A 13,968-nucleotide genomic window follows, 5' to 3' on the forward strand; every position below is an offset into this window, starting at 1 on the left:
TACCTTTCTGCAAATCCAGTATTTCATGCCCGAATAAAACACATTGAAGTTGACTATCACTTTGTACGGGAACATGTATCACAGAAGCAACTCCAGATCAAGTTTATCTCATCTAAGGATCAACTTGCAGACATCTTCACTAAGCCTTTACCGCTGCCACAGTTTGAGGCTTGTAGGCGCAATCTTACCCTTCTCAGTTCTTTAGAAAGTGGCTAAGATTGAGGGAGGGTGTTAGACTATGTATAGCTTCTGTATCTATGTACGTATATGGTACATATTGTAACACAACCATTATATATAATGAGATAAGCCACCCCTGGAGGGTTGTGCTGGTTCCCCAAAACTTATTGTCTTACAAACGTGCAGTGCGGTTTGTCTTTCCTGGTTACTGCTCCTCCCCACCCTCCCTTTCTCGAGCTACAGCTCGCCTGCGTGTGTGGCGGCGCGTAGGTACGGGAGTAGAGCAGCTGATGCGCGGTGCGGCAAGGAGGGTCGTTGACACCATCGTTGGTGCCCTCCGCTGGCTCTGTATCATTGCTGCTTCCCCTGACCGCAGGTTGCCTCCGTCCCATGACCAAGTGCTGTCCCCCCCCTCTGAATCAACTGCTGCTACTGCACGAAGCCATCTACTGGTATTCAGCTTATTCCTCCTCTGATTTTCCATTGGGAACTTGGTGCAGCAACTTCTATGGGTTTGTGCGCACAAGGAAGAAAAAAAAGATTGAGAGAAAGCACATACCATGGTGGGAAGTGTGGTGAAGCTAGCTATGGATGCATGGCAAAATGAATCCATGAGTGGAGTATAGAGTATATTATGTTTGGTGCACACGGGAGAAGAGATGCTAGAGGACAAGAAAGATCATGTGATTTAGAAAAATTGATGACCGTGATTTTTTTGTTAAAAGGCACACACACTCCAAGCAGTTCGTTGTGTTGCCACATGCTGCCATGAAACAACAAAGAAAATAAGGCCTCCTTTGGTTCATAGGATTGGAAAATCATAGGAATAGGAAAGTCATAGGAAATGAGATGACATGCATCTCAAATCCTATGCATAGGAATAGAAAAGGAGATGGCCTTTGATTCACACCATAGGATTTTTTCCATTGAGTCTAGGCTAATGTTTATTTTCCTATGAAATGTGGAGGATAGGAAGAAATCCTCCATAGGAATAGGATTTCATTCGTACAAACCAAAGAGCTCTGAAGGAATTTTTCCTATAGAAATCCTATCCTATGAAATCCTACAAAATTCCTCCAAACCAAAGGAGGCCTAAAAATGTACAGACAAATGCACTCCATTTGTCTCTTCTCCGTAGTGGGTGAGGCCCCTCCCGGCTAGCCGCCACTACCGCCATCCAAACAGAAACAGTTTTCTCGCCGCCAGCAATCAGATAATGTTACCGGGTCCTTGTCCCTCCAACTCTCCGGTGGAGATCTCCCTCGCCCGCGACCTCGCATGCAGTGCCGCGGTTCACCTCGCAAATAGAGTGCGATTGAGGTCGCCGATTTGGTGCAGTCCACCTCACCATGCAGTGCGGTGCACCGGCCACAAGAGACGGAAAGCAGTTATGTTCACTTTGTTTGATCAAAAAGATTGGAAAAAAGGCAAAAAAGAATGTGCCACACTTAACTTTTATTTGCTACTCCCTCCATCCCACAATATAAGAATGTTTTGACACTACATTGGTATAAAAAACGTTCTAATATTGTGGGATGGATGGAATATTTGTTTTGCAGTGCAGATTGCATCGAAGAGTAGTGCAACACATGTACGAAGGAGAAAAAAAAGAATGTCATCCTTTTTCTGAAGTTCGTTTTATTGTTCGAGAAAACACAGACGTAATGCTTGTGTGTGATGCTTTTCATAGAAATAGAACTCCTATGTGGTTCACTTGGTAAACAGAAAAAAAACATCTCAGAAGCACACTTCTCATTAGATACAGAAAACTAGCTCAGTCAATGCGGTCCACTCGCCCCAGTCCACGCGCGTAAAATATAATAAGTATGAAAAAAGACAACAAAACCCCATGAGGTTCACTTCGGTAGTGTCGTGGTTCACTATCGGTACTGTCGCAGTTCACTTACTCTCAATGTGAAGTAGAAAAAAGTAACAGAAGCGACAAAAAAAGTAATGCGGCTCACTTCTCGATAGTGTGGTGGTTCACTTATGCCCGATGTGAAGTGCGGTCCACTTTCTCATCTTGAAAAATCTACACCTCACAAAATGAAATCTTGAAATTCGTTTGCTCGTCTGATGCAGTGCGGTTTTTCGTCCGATGCAATGCGAGTCGGATGAAGTACCCACATTGATTTGGGTGTCGCGAAAAACAGAGTGTCCGCATTTCGGTAAATTTAAAACCGCTCTTAAAGCGTAAGAAATTAGAGAGAGTGTTCTACATGAAAGAGTTGCGTCTCGTCGATATCTTTCCAACGGCGAATCATTTGAATCATTTCGACGACCGGTTTGTAAAAATTTCACGAAAACGGCCGCTAGCACTTCTACATATGAAAGTTGCTCCTTGTCCATAGCTTTCCAACGACGTATTACACGCCTCGTTTTGACAAATGGTTCAAAAACTAGAGCGAAAACAGTACCGAAAATTGCAAAATTTTTGAAAAACGTACTTCCGTGATTTAGTAAATTTAAAACTGCTCTTAAACCGTAAAGAATTAGAGAAAATAAAAGATATGAAATAGATCCGCCTCGACGATATCTTTCCAACGGCATATCATTTGCTTTATTCCGATGAGCGGTTTATGAAAAATCACGAAAATACGCTCGCTGCCACTCGTCATCCGCCGCACCATTTTTGAAACTGCTCTTAAACCGAGAGGAATCTTGAAAAGTGTTCAAGATAGCGAAGTTGCGCCTAATCAATAGCTTTCCAACGGTTTATTATACACCTTGTTCCAACAAACGGTTAAAAAATTAGAGCGAAAACAGTATCGGAAAAACACTGCGATTTTTTTCGACACGAAGTTCACTCATGTGAGTACTGCAACTCACTTGGTTCAAACAACGACGTGCACTTGCATTATGCGTGCAGTGCGGAAGTGTTATCAGAATAGTTATGCTGCTAATATTAACATAATAGACTGGTTGTATATTTAAATACATTATAACTGTGCACTCTAGGAGGCCTCTCAAGCATACATGATTTCTGACCATCCGATCTCACCATTGGACTAAGCTAGCCGTTAGATGGAAGCTTCTAATCCCGCACAACCCTGCAAACTCGGCTGGGTTGCTGCTCCCGTAACAAAAACATCGGCATCTCGTTGATTGGGCTGCTGCTGGGAGCGCGTCAGCCCATCTAACCGCTCGGTCGAGGTCGCTCTGCTCCCATTGAGAAAAAACACGTGGGCCAGGGGACATGAAGGGGCAGCAGCGCGGCGGCGCCGCCTGACGTTTCTCCTTCCCGTCGATGGTGGTGGATGTCTGTTACTGCCGGCTCACCTCCTTCTCCTTTACTCCTTGAGCCCTACTTATTCTTTCTGTCATTGCTAATCTCCTTTCCCGTCCACACTCTACAATATCTGTTGCCACTACAAATTCCAATTCCCGCATGTCCGAGGTGAGGAAGAAGAGAAGAGGAGATAGGGGCGTCTCCAATTTCCTGCCACACTGTTTTGCAAGTGGATATAAGGCTATGGCCCCTTGCTCCAGCCCCGCTGTCCACGTCAGCCAGGGGCTCTCTCATCGGTGGTGGCTACCCATCAGACAATCATACCTCCTATTTCTCGCCGGCGGGTGAGCTAATTTGGGGGCTGCTGCTTGACTGGTGAGCCTATTTCTTCTACAATCGTGTTCTTATTGATGCTTAGAACCAAAAATGATGATAGAGCTCGAACCTTTTCCATATTTTGAAGTGTAGGCTATTTTTCACTTCTGTGCTAGAATTTAGTCAGTTGATGCCTCGGTGTTGTCTAGCTTGAGGCCTAGGCTGCCTCTGCAGGCACAATACAGTAATGTTTGATGAGCAGCAATAGCACCAGTCGGGCATTGCCAGCAGCAGAGAGAATATCACCCATACAGAAGCATGCCTTTAAAAAAAATCTCTGACTGGGTTATCCTCAGATGTAAAATCAGAAAGAAAGTCACCAGTAAGAAACTAAATTTGATGAGGGAGGAGAAACCACAGTTGGTAGTTATTGCATATTGATTTCTCTAACATTGCAGATATACAAATTTTCAAGACCATACGTCCTTTATAGCTTTCAGAATTTTTCGTTCACCGAATCAGTACTCGACTAATCCACCTTATTAGCATTACAATAACAGTTATCGCTATTATGTTCCAATCTTTTGCGCTGGAGGATTTATTCCAAAATAATCTCATATATGTGCATTAAAAAAAAGCAAAGTCAAGTCTGAAGATATAACTGAATTCTGAACCTATCTGAGGGGTGAACTGGTGACAAATCTGCAGGCGATTCTGTAGTTGAAAGTAGTCTTGATTCGTATTTAGGTTATACCTGTAGACCTCTTTATACATTCGTATAACTTCAAATTTGACATGTAGAGCATTTTGATAATTTAAAGATATTATAACTATGCACACTAGGAGACCTCTCACCCATACATGATTTCTGACCGTCAGACTTCTATTTGGGTTGTCATTTACATAACTAACATGGGCTACGTTGCATGTGAGATGGGCTACTCATCTACATTTTGTCTTTACTTTGGTGATTCTTCTACTCCCTCCGATCCATAATAAGTGTCGTGGTATTAAATCAAATTTGAACTAACACCACGACACTTATTATGGATCAAAGGGTGAACTAAAACCACGACACTAATTATAGATTGGAGGGAACATTATTTTCTACCTTGCTCGGTCAAGATATAATTCTACTTTCATTCTACTTGCCTTTAATAATATATTGACAACATAGCTGTGTTGTACATGATGATAGTTGATGCCATCATAGATACTACACCATACGGATTCACCACTGCCTTAGCTATGCTATGCTCTACAGATAATGAGCGAAGTAGTTGCCTTAGTATACATCATTTTTTGTTGGTTCATGTCATTATCAGTTGCATGTTCTCAGTTTATAATTCATTTTTCAGTTTAAATATGTATGCATACACCTAGTTTGCACACTCCACTATCCAAATTTTCTTAAATACTTGTACCCTATAGATCTTAACAAATATTTGTATCGCTGTTTTGTCATTATGGATGAGCATGGAAACATGTGACTTTGATGATCTTACAACACCAGATTTATGTTTCATGGTATTATCCTATGGAAAACAATTGTTGCTTTGTGTTTCTTCAGAAAGTTAAAGTTATTACTTTTCTTAATTTCCTAATGGCTCAGACATTTAATGTAACTATGAATACATGAAAAATATCATATTATTCTATTGAACATAGGGATGGGCGCAGCAACGCGCGCCATCATTGATCTAGTATATATATATAGAGAGAGAGTAGCACTATTCAAATCCCAGGATTAGAATAACTATTTGAATCACCGCCTATATAAGGCGATCATACGTTCCCGAACTCCCGAAACCGGAAGCGACAAAAATAAAAGAAAAAAAACCACCCCGACCCAACCTCCACCAGACCACCTTCCCCCCGATCCCCTGATCCCATCGCCGCCCGGACCACCCCGCCACCACGCAGCCCGTCGGGACTCCCCGCCACTGCCAGGCCTCCCGGAATCCCCGCCGCCGCACGACCTCCCTGGCCCCGCCGCTGCTCCCTGAGCCGACCTAGCTACTGCGGCTGCACCCCACCTCCGCCAGGATGTCGCCTTCGCCACGACTACGCCAGCGAGCACTGCCCCTCTCCCCATCCATTTCCGCCAGGACCTCGCCTCGCCCGAAGCACAACCCGGCCATCCCCGCGCGTCAATGGGTCGCTGAACCACTCCTCCGTCTCCCTGGTGATGCTACTGGGCGGAGGCTCCCCCCACCGCGTAGCCTCCTACTGGTGCAACTTCATTGCCGCACCACAGTGTTGATCGATGCTGTTGAGTATATTGATTATTAGGAAGTATATGATAGATTAGGATTCGATCTTGCCTTATCTTGTACTCCAAGTTGGTCTTTGTACTCCTATATATACGTCCACGAGGCTCAAGCAATAAAACAACAACTATTCCACCAATCCCTCTCTCCCTTCTAACATGGTATCAGTTTTCGGGTTCTAAATCCTAGCTGCCGCCGCTTCCGCACCCGTGCGCCGCCCCTGGGGCGGTCGGCCTCCATGACCACCGCCGGGGACTGCGCCGCCCGTACCTAGGGTTCGTCCGCCGGTCGTGTCGACCGGCTGCCCTAGAGAGTCTTTTTCCCGAGCCCTTGCTCCGGGTTTTTTTTGCTCTCTCGCTGGCCGTTTTGATTGTCGTTTTCCTTTTTGGTTTTTCGATCTATGGTTGATCGGTTTGAGTCGCCCGCCTCCGCCTTCGACACCCCGCGCCTCTACTACGACACTGGCGTGACCGGCAGGCTACTTCACCGATCTGGCGGCCTCGCGCGACAGGCAGCCCTCATGGTCGTCGTCCGTGTGCCAGCCCGCCTGTCGCCCTGCGCCGGCCGTCACCGCCCTACTCCGACTGGGACACCTGCATCACCTACACCCGGCGGCCTCGCGCCATGCGGCGGCCAATCATAGCCGCCGCTCGCGCGTCGCCCCCCCCAATCGATCCATGCCACCCGCCTCCGCCGCATCTGCACGGCAGCCGGGTGGTCTACCTCGCCGGCCTCGTCCTCGGCGGCGTCGGGACGGCTGCGTGAGGCTCGTCCGCTGCCTCAACTCGGGTGCCCCTGCTCCATTTGTCGTTCGGGCCTTGTTGCCCGGGTGCTGGCGCTGCTTTGGCAGCCCGGGTGCCAGTGCTGACAAGCTCGTCTGCACGATGTCCCACGCCGTCTGTCGTCGCCGGCCTCATCTCGGACTCCGCCGCCACCCCGCCTCCATCGAGCGGTGTCCCCGATGTCGCGCACGATCGGCTTGATCACCCGCTCGCCGCCGCGATTCGCCTCATCTACGTCGCGAGACCGACCTGGCCCATCGGTTACGCGCACCTCCGCAGGTCCCGTGAAAATCGTCTCCGAGTTTAGCGCGACCCTCCACCGATTGAGCAACGGGCTACCGTTGCGTCGCCCCATCGGGCCGCAGCGCCACCGCTCCCGTGGTTCTCCTCGCGGCTGCGTTGACTTGCGTGTCGCCGCTGTGTTGGCCTATGGGCCATAGTGCCGCGATATGCGGTCTAGCCGCCGCCCCGAGGCCGTCCTCGTGGTTGCACCGACCCGCGCTTCGCCGCTGCACCGCCCCTTAGTGCTCTAGCGTCGTGGCCTGCGGTCCTTGCCGCTGCCCCGAGGACTTCCTGCCGTCACCCCGACTTGCCCGCCGTAGTGCCGCGGCCCGCGGTCCACTTCGCCGTCCACGCGCGTCGACCTCTCGTGGTATGCGCCGCGTCGTCTTCCTTGGCGCGGGAACGCCACCGTCCGCGTCGGTCTTTGTCACGCTGTCAGGATTCTTCGCCTACTTTGAGCATCGCCACCGTGCTCCTAGCCTAGCCGCCGCCGCCGCCGCTCTTCTTCGGCCGCCGCCGCCGCTACCCTCGTAGCCGCTTCAGCCGCTCGTCCACCCCGCCTTCATCTTCGTCCAGCACCAGCCCGTCGCCAGCGTCGCCGTCATCTACCCCGACCGCTTCATCTACTCCGATAACCGCGAGCGACATGGGCCTCGCGCCGATTGGCGCCGCAACCGTCATCGAGTTCCTCCCTGCTGGCCCCTCCGACTTCTCCGACATGGCGTACAGCTCATGCAGGTCCCTCATCTACGCATGTCTGATGCTGGCAACACCAATGCGTGCCTTCATCCATGATGTGTCCCCGGGCCTGGCAAGCCTGGTGCGATGTTTTGTCAACTTCGTCTTCGTCCGCCTACGCATGCCCGGTGCTGGCAACATCGGTGCGTGCCTTCGTCTATGATGTGTTCACGGGCTTGGCAAACCCGTAGCGACGTGTCGTCAACAACAACATCCTCCCGGCGCACCCCTACTTCGACACCACTGCGGCCATGCTAACTCGGTGCCCCCTTGCGCCCGCGGCTCCATGGCGACTTCCTCGACACCGTTCACCCTGACTCGACATCGACCATGGCATTCTTCACACGGCTACCTCGACCACGGCCCCACCACCCACGCTCTCGACTACATAGACAAACAGCACAAAGGGCTACCGCCTTGCTTGAGCAACCTCGTTGGATTCCACTCCAGCCATGACTTCCGAATGCGTCGACTGTTACGACTGGGGGGGCATCGGCTTGCCTTCGGATTCTTCTCCAGTCTCACCGTCTACGTTGCTACCGTTGTGACTGCGGAGGGATGTTGAGTATATTGATTATTAGGAAGTATAGGATCGACTAGGATTCAGTCCTGCCTTGTCTTGTACTCCTATATATACACCCACGAGGCTCAAGCAATACAACAACAACTATTCCAGCAATCCCTCTCTCTCTTCTAACAGATGCCTCCTCTAGCCGTTCAGGTACGCGTCCCTTGGAGGTTCACAACTGCAGCTGAATACAGATGAATTCTCACCTACGGAGAAGACATACGCCGTGGAATCAACACTGGAGGAAGCATGGCTCTGCTCTCTCCTCTCGCCCCCTCCCTCCCGGCACCGCCGCCTCCTTCCCCCGGCCCTTCTGTCCTCGCCCTCTGCTCCTTCGGCACCGATCTGGGCCCTGCCTCCCCTTCCCCCCTATGTCTGAATGCTCCTCTCCCGCACGCTCGGTTGTGGGGCGCTCTCTGGTGGCTCCATCGTCTTCGCTGGGCTCCCGCTTCTGGGATCTCGCTCTCGATGGGGACGGCTCGTCGGATGATGCTCCGTCTCCGCGCCCTTCACCCTGTCGGCCGGGGCGGGCCCCGGCCCCCGCTGCCGCTCCTCGCCTCCGCTAGTTTGCTCCTGGGGGCCGGGGTCGGCCAGTGTCGTCGCCGCCGTCTATTGATGGCTGGTTTTGGGTGTCTCGTCGCCGTCCCAAATCTGGTAAGGCCTCCCTCTGCTCGCTTTCCCCTGGGATTCTGGGTGCCACTCCGGGCGTGGCGTGCCCCTCCTCCCCCTCCTCTGCCCCTGGTTCGGCCTCCCCGGCGCCGATGGCGACGCCGCCGGGTCGGGGCGCGGCACTGGTTCCGCTTGCCCTAGATTTGGTCTCCTTCTTGTGGACCAGGGGCTCACGGGCTGGCCCGTCGGTTGGGCCTGCTGGGCCGCCTGGCGGTGAGGTGTCCTGTCGGCCCGCTCCCCCCCTCTGGCGTCTGGTGTTGATTTCCCCTCCCCTCTGTGGACCCAGTGCGGCCTCTCTCTGCTTTGCCCCCCCCTCTCCCCTTGGCCCGCCTGGCCCGTTAGGCCCTGGAGGGCACGACACGGTCAGGGTATATATGGATCCCCCGTGGTGCCTCCCCCCTCTATTAGGGTTTCCGGCTTCCGCCGCAGATCTACATCGCCACCATCTTCCTATGCGCCGTCTCGTCCGCTCTAGCCCTCCCCCTCCCCTCCTCCTCTCCTTCGCCTCGGTGCTCTCCATGGACATGTCGCGGGGCTCGTCCTGCGGGGCGATGTCTGGTAGCAAGCGATGGCGGGAGGGTTCGCCGGGCTCTGCTGCGGATCTGGAGCTCGAGGCCTCGCTTCACTCTAAGTTGGAGTCGGAGCAGGTGGCTCGTGACCGCGAGGCGTGGGCTGCTGGCCCGAAGTGGCTTCAGCGTTCGGAGCGGGCGCGTGCGTCTGGATCTGGCCCGCAAGGGTCCGGATCTGGGGCCTCCCTCTGTTCGGTGGTGGATCCCTGGGAGGCTGCGGCGGCGGCTGGTGGGGGGATCTCCTCCTCCTCTGGTGATGTTCCGGCCCTCGGCGCGGGGCGTGGGGCGGCTGCTTCGGCTCGGATCCCCCCTCCTCCTCGCCCGGCCGGTGCGGGTGCGGGGCCTCGTCCTCCGCCGCGCTCCTTTGCGGGGCCGGTGCACCGGCCTGGTGGTCCTTTCCCCGGTGCCTCCTCCTCGTCGAGGGTGGGGGACGGTCTCCTGCCACCTCCCGCGTCCCTCCCGGAGATTCGTCCCTCTTCCTCCACCCCAAGCAATCCGTCTGCGCTCACCTGTTTCGCTTGCCACAGGCCCGGGCACTTTCAGTCCAGATGTACCAACCCTCCGTTCTGCCTGATTTGCCGCTCTGATGGGCACCTTACTGTCAATTGCTCGAACCGCCTGAAACCCCCGTCGGTCATTCAGTTTGGTTTGGGGCTCCCTGGTAGCGCTTTCTTTGCCTTAGACAATGACCTTCCTGTCCTTACGGCGGGGCCCTCCCTCTCTAATGCTGCTATTGTGACTGTGAAAGACCAAAAGATCTTGCCCCAAACTCTGTTGGAAGGGCTTCGGATTCGGGGTGTTGAGGGATGGGATTTGCCAGTCAATCAGATCTCGGACTTTGAATTCTCTGTTGTTTTCCCCTCCAAAGATTGCCTGCGGATGATTGCTTCGTGTACTAGCTTTACCCTCCCCCTCAACCAGCTGGTGGTTTCTGTCAAGCCGGCCTCCTGCAGTAGCAGGACGGTTGGTCCTTTGTCTCTGGTTTGGGTGTTGGTGGATGATCTGCCAGCGGGGCGTCGCTCGTCTGCTTTTCTCATGGCGTTCGGGGTGCTGATCGGGAAACCTGTGGAGGTGGACCTTGAATCTCTGGACAAGGTTGGCCCTGCTCGGATTAAGACTTGGTGCGTGGATCTGTCGTATGTTCATGGAGATGTTGATGTTTTCCCTTCCCCAAGTGGTGTCAGACTCCGGGTTCGGGTGGAAGGAGCGGCTGCTTTTCAACCCCCTCCTCCCCCTCCTCCCCCATCCAACCCCTCTGACAAGCATGACAAGGAGGGTGACGGTTCTGCTGGTGGTCACAATCCAAGTGATGGTTCTAACCTGAGGTTTACCCAGTCTGAATGGAATGGGCTGGCTGAGTCAGAGCTTGATTTGTTTCAATCCCATGCCCCTGCTGGTACGGCTCCCCATGAGCCGGCAGCGATCCCCAAGGATGACTCCCTGATTCCCCCTGCTGATGATGTGCTCCTGAAGAACCAGCCGATTTCTGCTACTCCCACCTCTGGTGCCTGCTCCAACCTCCCGGTTCGCCCGACCTCACCCACTCGCTCCGGGATTGAGGACTTGCCTGTTTCTCCTGATCGGATGTGGTGGGAACCCAGTCTAAGAAAAAGAAGAAATCCTCTGTGCGCAAGTTTTCGGCCAAGAGCAGAAACTCCTCGGGCTCCAAGCAGTCCATGACTGGCATCTGTCGCCGCCTCGACAAGGATCTCGGCTCGATGTCTCGCTCTGGCCCCGTCCTGGCTTCTCTCGTGGCTCCTTCTCCTGCGATTCGGTCGCCCGCGTCCACGGCTCGCAAAGGTAGGCGGGTTGCTGATGCGGGTGGCTCCATCATGGAGTGGGCGGAGAGGCAGGCTGCTGCTAAAGATCTTCCTCCTCCAGGTAATCAACATGTCCCTTGTCCTTCTTCTTCCCCGTCCCGGCTAGTCCTACCATCTTTATCTGATGATTTCCTGTTAAATATTATGTCGGATGTGGGAGTGTCGGTAGATCCTGAAGTTTGTTCTCCTGTTACTCTTCTTTCTACTATTCGGGCTAATGAGCTGGCCCAGGCGGCTATTGCTAAAGCTAAAGAGGCTGTTGCCTCTTCAGCTGCTGCTTCTGTAGTAACCCGGGCTCAGGGTGAGGGGGTGGAGGTTGGTAGTGGCCAACCCCTACCTAGCACTGCTAAAAAGGGCCCTTCCAAGCGCTCCAAACCCTGCATGGTTCCTAGCAGGTCTAGCCTCCGCATTAAAAATTTGTCTTATAAATGAGGGCTCTATTCTGGAACATTAGGGGTTTCGGTGCTAGGGGGCGCCGGGATCAAATTAAAGACTTGGTTCGTGGGAATAATGTTGATTTGATAGGGATGGTGGAGACTTTCAAAGCTTCTTTCTCTCCTCATGAATTGTCATCTATTGCGGGTATGGATAGAGTTGATTGGCACGTGTTACCCGTGTCGGGCCATTCGGGGGGCATCCTCATTGGCTCTAAAAGAGATATTTTTGATTTTGTTGCCTTTGATCATGGTATCTTCTGGGCCAACATAGTTGTTTGCCACAAAGCCCTTAATTTGTTATGGGAGTTCATTGTAGTTTATGAGTCTGCTGGTCATTCTCTTTCCTCTCTATTTCTGGACAAGCTCTCTGAGAAGATTGAGGCCTGTAATCTACCGATGGTTATCGGTGGAGACTTCAATCTCCTTCATTCCCCTTCTGATAAAAATAATAACAACTTCCCGTGGCCTCTGGCTAACGCTTTCAATGACTTTATTAGTTCTAATGCCATCTGCGAGCTACCTAGGGTTGGAGCCCGCTTCACTTGGTCTAACCACCAGACTAACCCGATTAGATCGGTTCTAGACAGAGTCTTTATTTGCTCTAGGTGGGACTCATTATTTCCCAGGGCCTCCCTCGTTGCCAAATGTATTGTGGGTTCGGACCATACCCCTCTTCTTATGGACGATGGGTCGCAGCTTCATAGACCACCCGCCCGTTTCCAGTTTGACGCTTCTTGGTTGTTGATTGACGACTTCAGTGATTTGCTCGCCATGAAGATTACCATCCTTTCTCTCCTCCAACGCCCGCTCCTTTGGTCCTCTAGATAATTGGCACTCATGCTCCTACTTTGTGCAGAAATTTCTGAAAGGGTGGTCCCGTAACCATGCAGCTGAGGAGCGTCGCTCCAAAGATCGTCTCGAAGCCCAAATCCTGTCTCTTGACCTTGCCGCTGACTCCTCTGGGCTCACTGGCGATGGGTGGTCTCTACGGTATAACCTGGAGGCTGCCTTGATGCAGTTGCATCATCAGGCGGAAGTTTACTGGCGTCAGCGGGGTACGCTTAACTGGACCCTAAAAGGGGACTCCCCCACGACTTACTTCTTTGCCATTGCTAATGGTAGGCGGAGGCGTTGTGGTATTCATAGCCTGGTCATTAATGGTGTGCGTACTTCGGACCAATCGTTAATCCTATCTCATGTGGTTGAGTTCTTTTCTTCGCTGTTAGGGGCCAAACCTCCTTTCGGTCTATCCATCTCCCCTTCCCTATGGGACCATAGTCCGAGGGTTTTGGCCGAGGAGAACGCTGATGATCCCCTTCTCGGATAAGGAGATTTGGGATGTGGTTAACTTTGCCAACCTGAACGCTGCTTCTGGGCCGGATGGTTTCTCTATTCCTTTCTTCCGAAAGTTTTTGCCTTAGTTGAGGCAGTTAGTTTGTAGTGTCATCCAAGGGTTTTGCCTAGGCACGGTTGATATTTCTCATCTTAATTATGCTGTGATTTCCCTGATCCCTAAGGTTAAAGGTGCTGAATTGATCTCTCAGTTTAGGCCCATCGCTTTGATTAATAACTTTGCTAAATTCCCTGCGAAGGGTTTTGCCAATCGTCTATCCCCCGTTGCCCATAGAGTCATCAGCCCGTATCAATCTGCTTTCATCAAAGGGCGCTACATTCTAAATGGGGTCCTCTGTCTTCATGAAATTGTTCATGACCTGCGGGCTCGCAACTCCAAAGCGATCATTTTAAAACTTGACTTCGAGAAAGCCTATGACTCGGTTAGCTGGCCTTTTTTAAGGCAGGTCTTGCTTGCGAAAGGCTTCGACGGGGCTTATGTGCATCGTATCATGCAGCTGGTCTCGAATGGTCGTATTAGTAAGTTCTTTGTTAACGGCCGAGGCATGCGTGAAGGGGACCCTGCCTCCCCTGTGCTCTTTAATTTTGTGGTCGACGCCTTTTCCGGCATTCTTCTTAGGGCGGCTCAGCATGGTCATATCTTGCATGTGGCCTCTCATCTAGTCCCGGATGGTGTTACCCACCTGTAGTACGCTGATGATACCATCATTATGGTTGATTTGAATGACGCCTGCATTGCCCACCTTAAATTCATCC

Source organism: Triticum aestivum, chromosome 4B (assembly GCF_018294505.1).
Source record: "Triticum aestivum cultivar Chinese Spring chromosome 4B, IWGSC CS RefSeq v2.1, whole genome shotgun sequence".
In the NCBI taxonomy this organism is placed as follows: Eukaryota; Viridiplantae; Streptophyta; class Magnoliopsida; order Poales; family Poaceae; genus Triticum; species Triticum aestivum.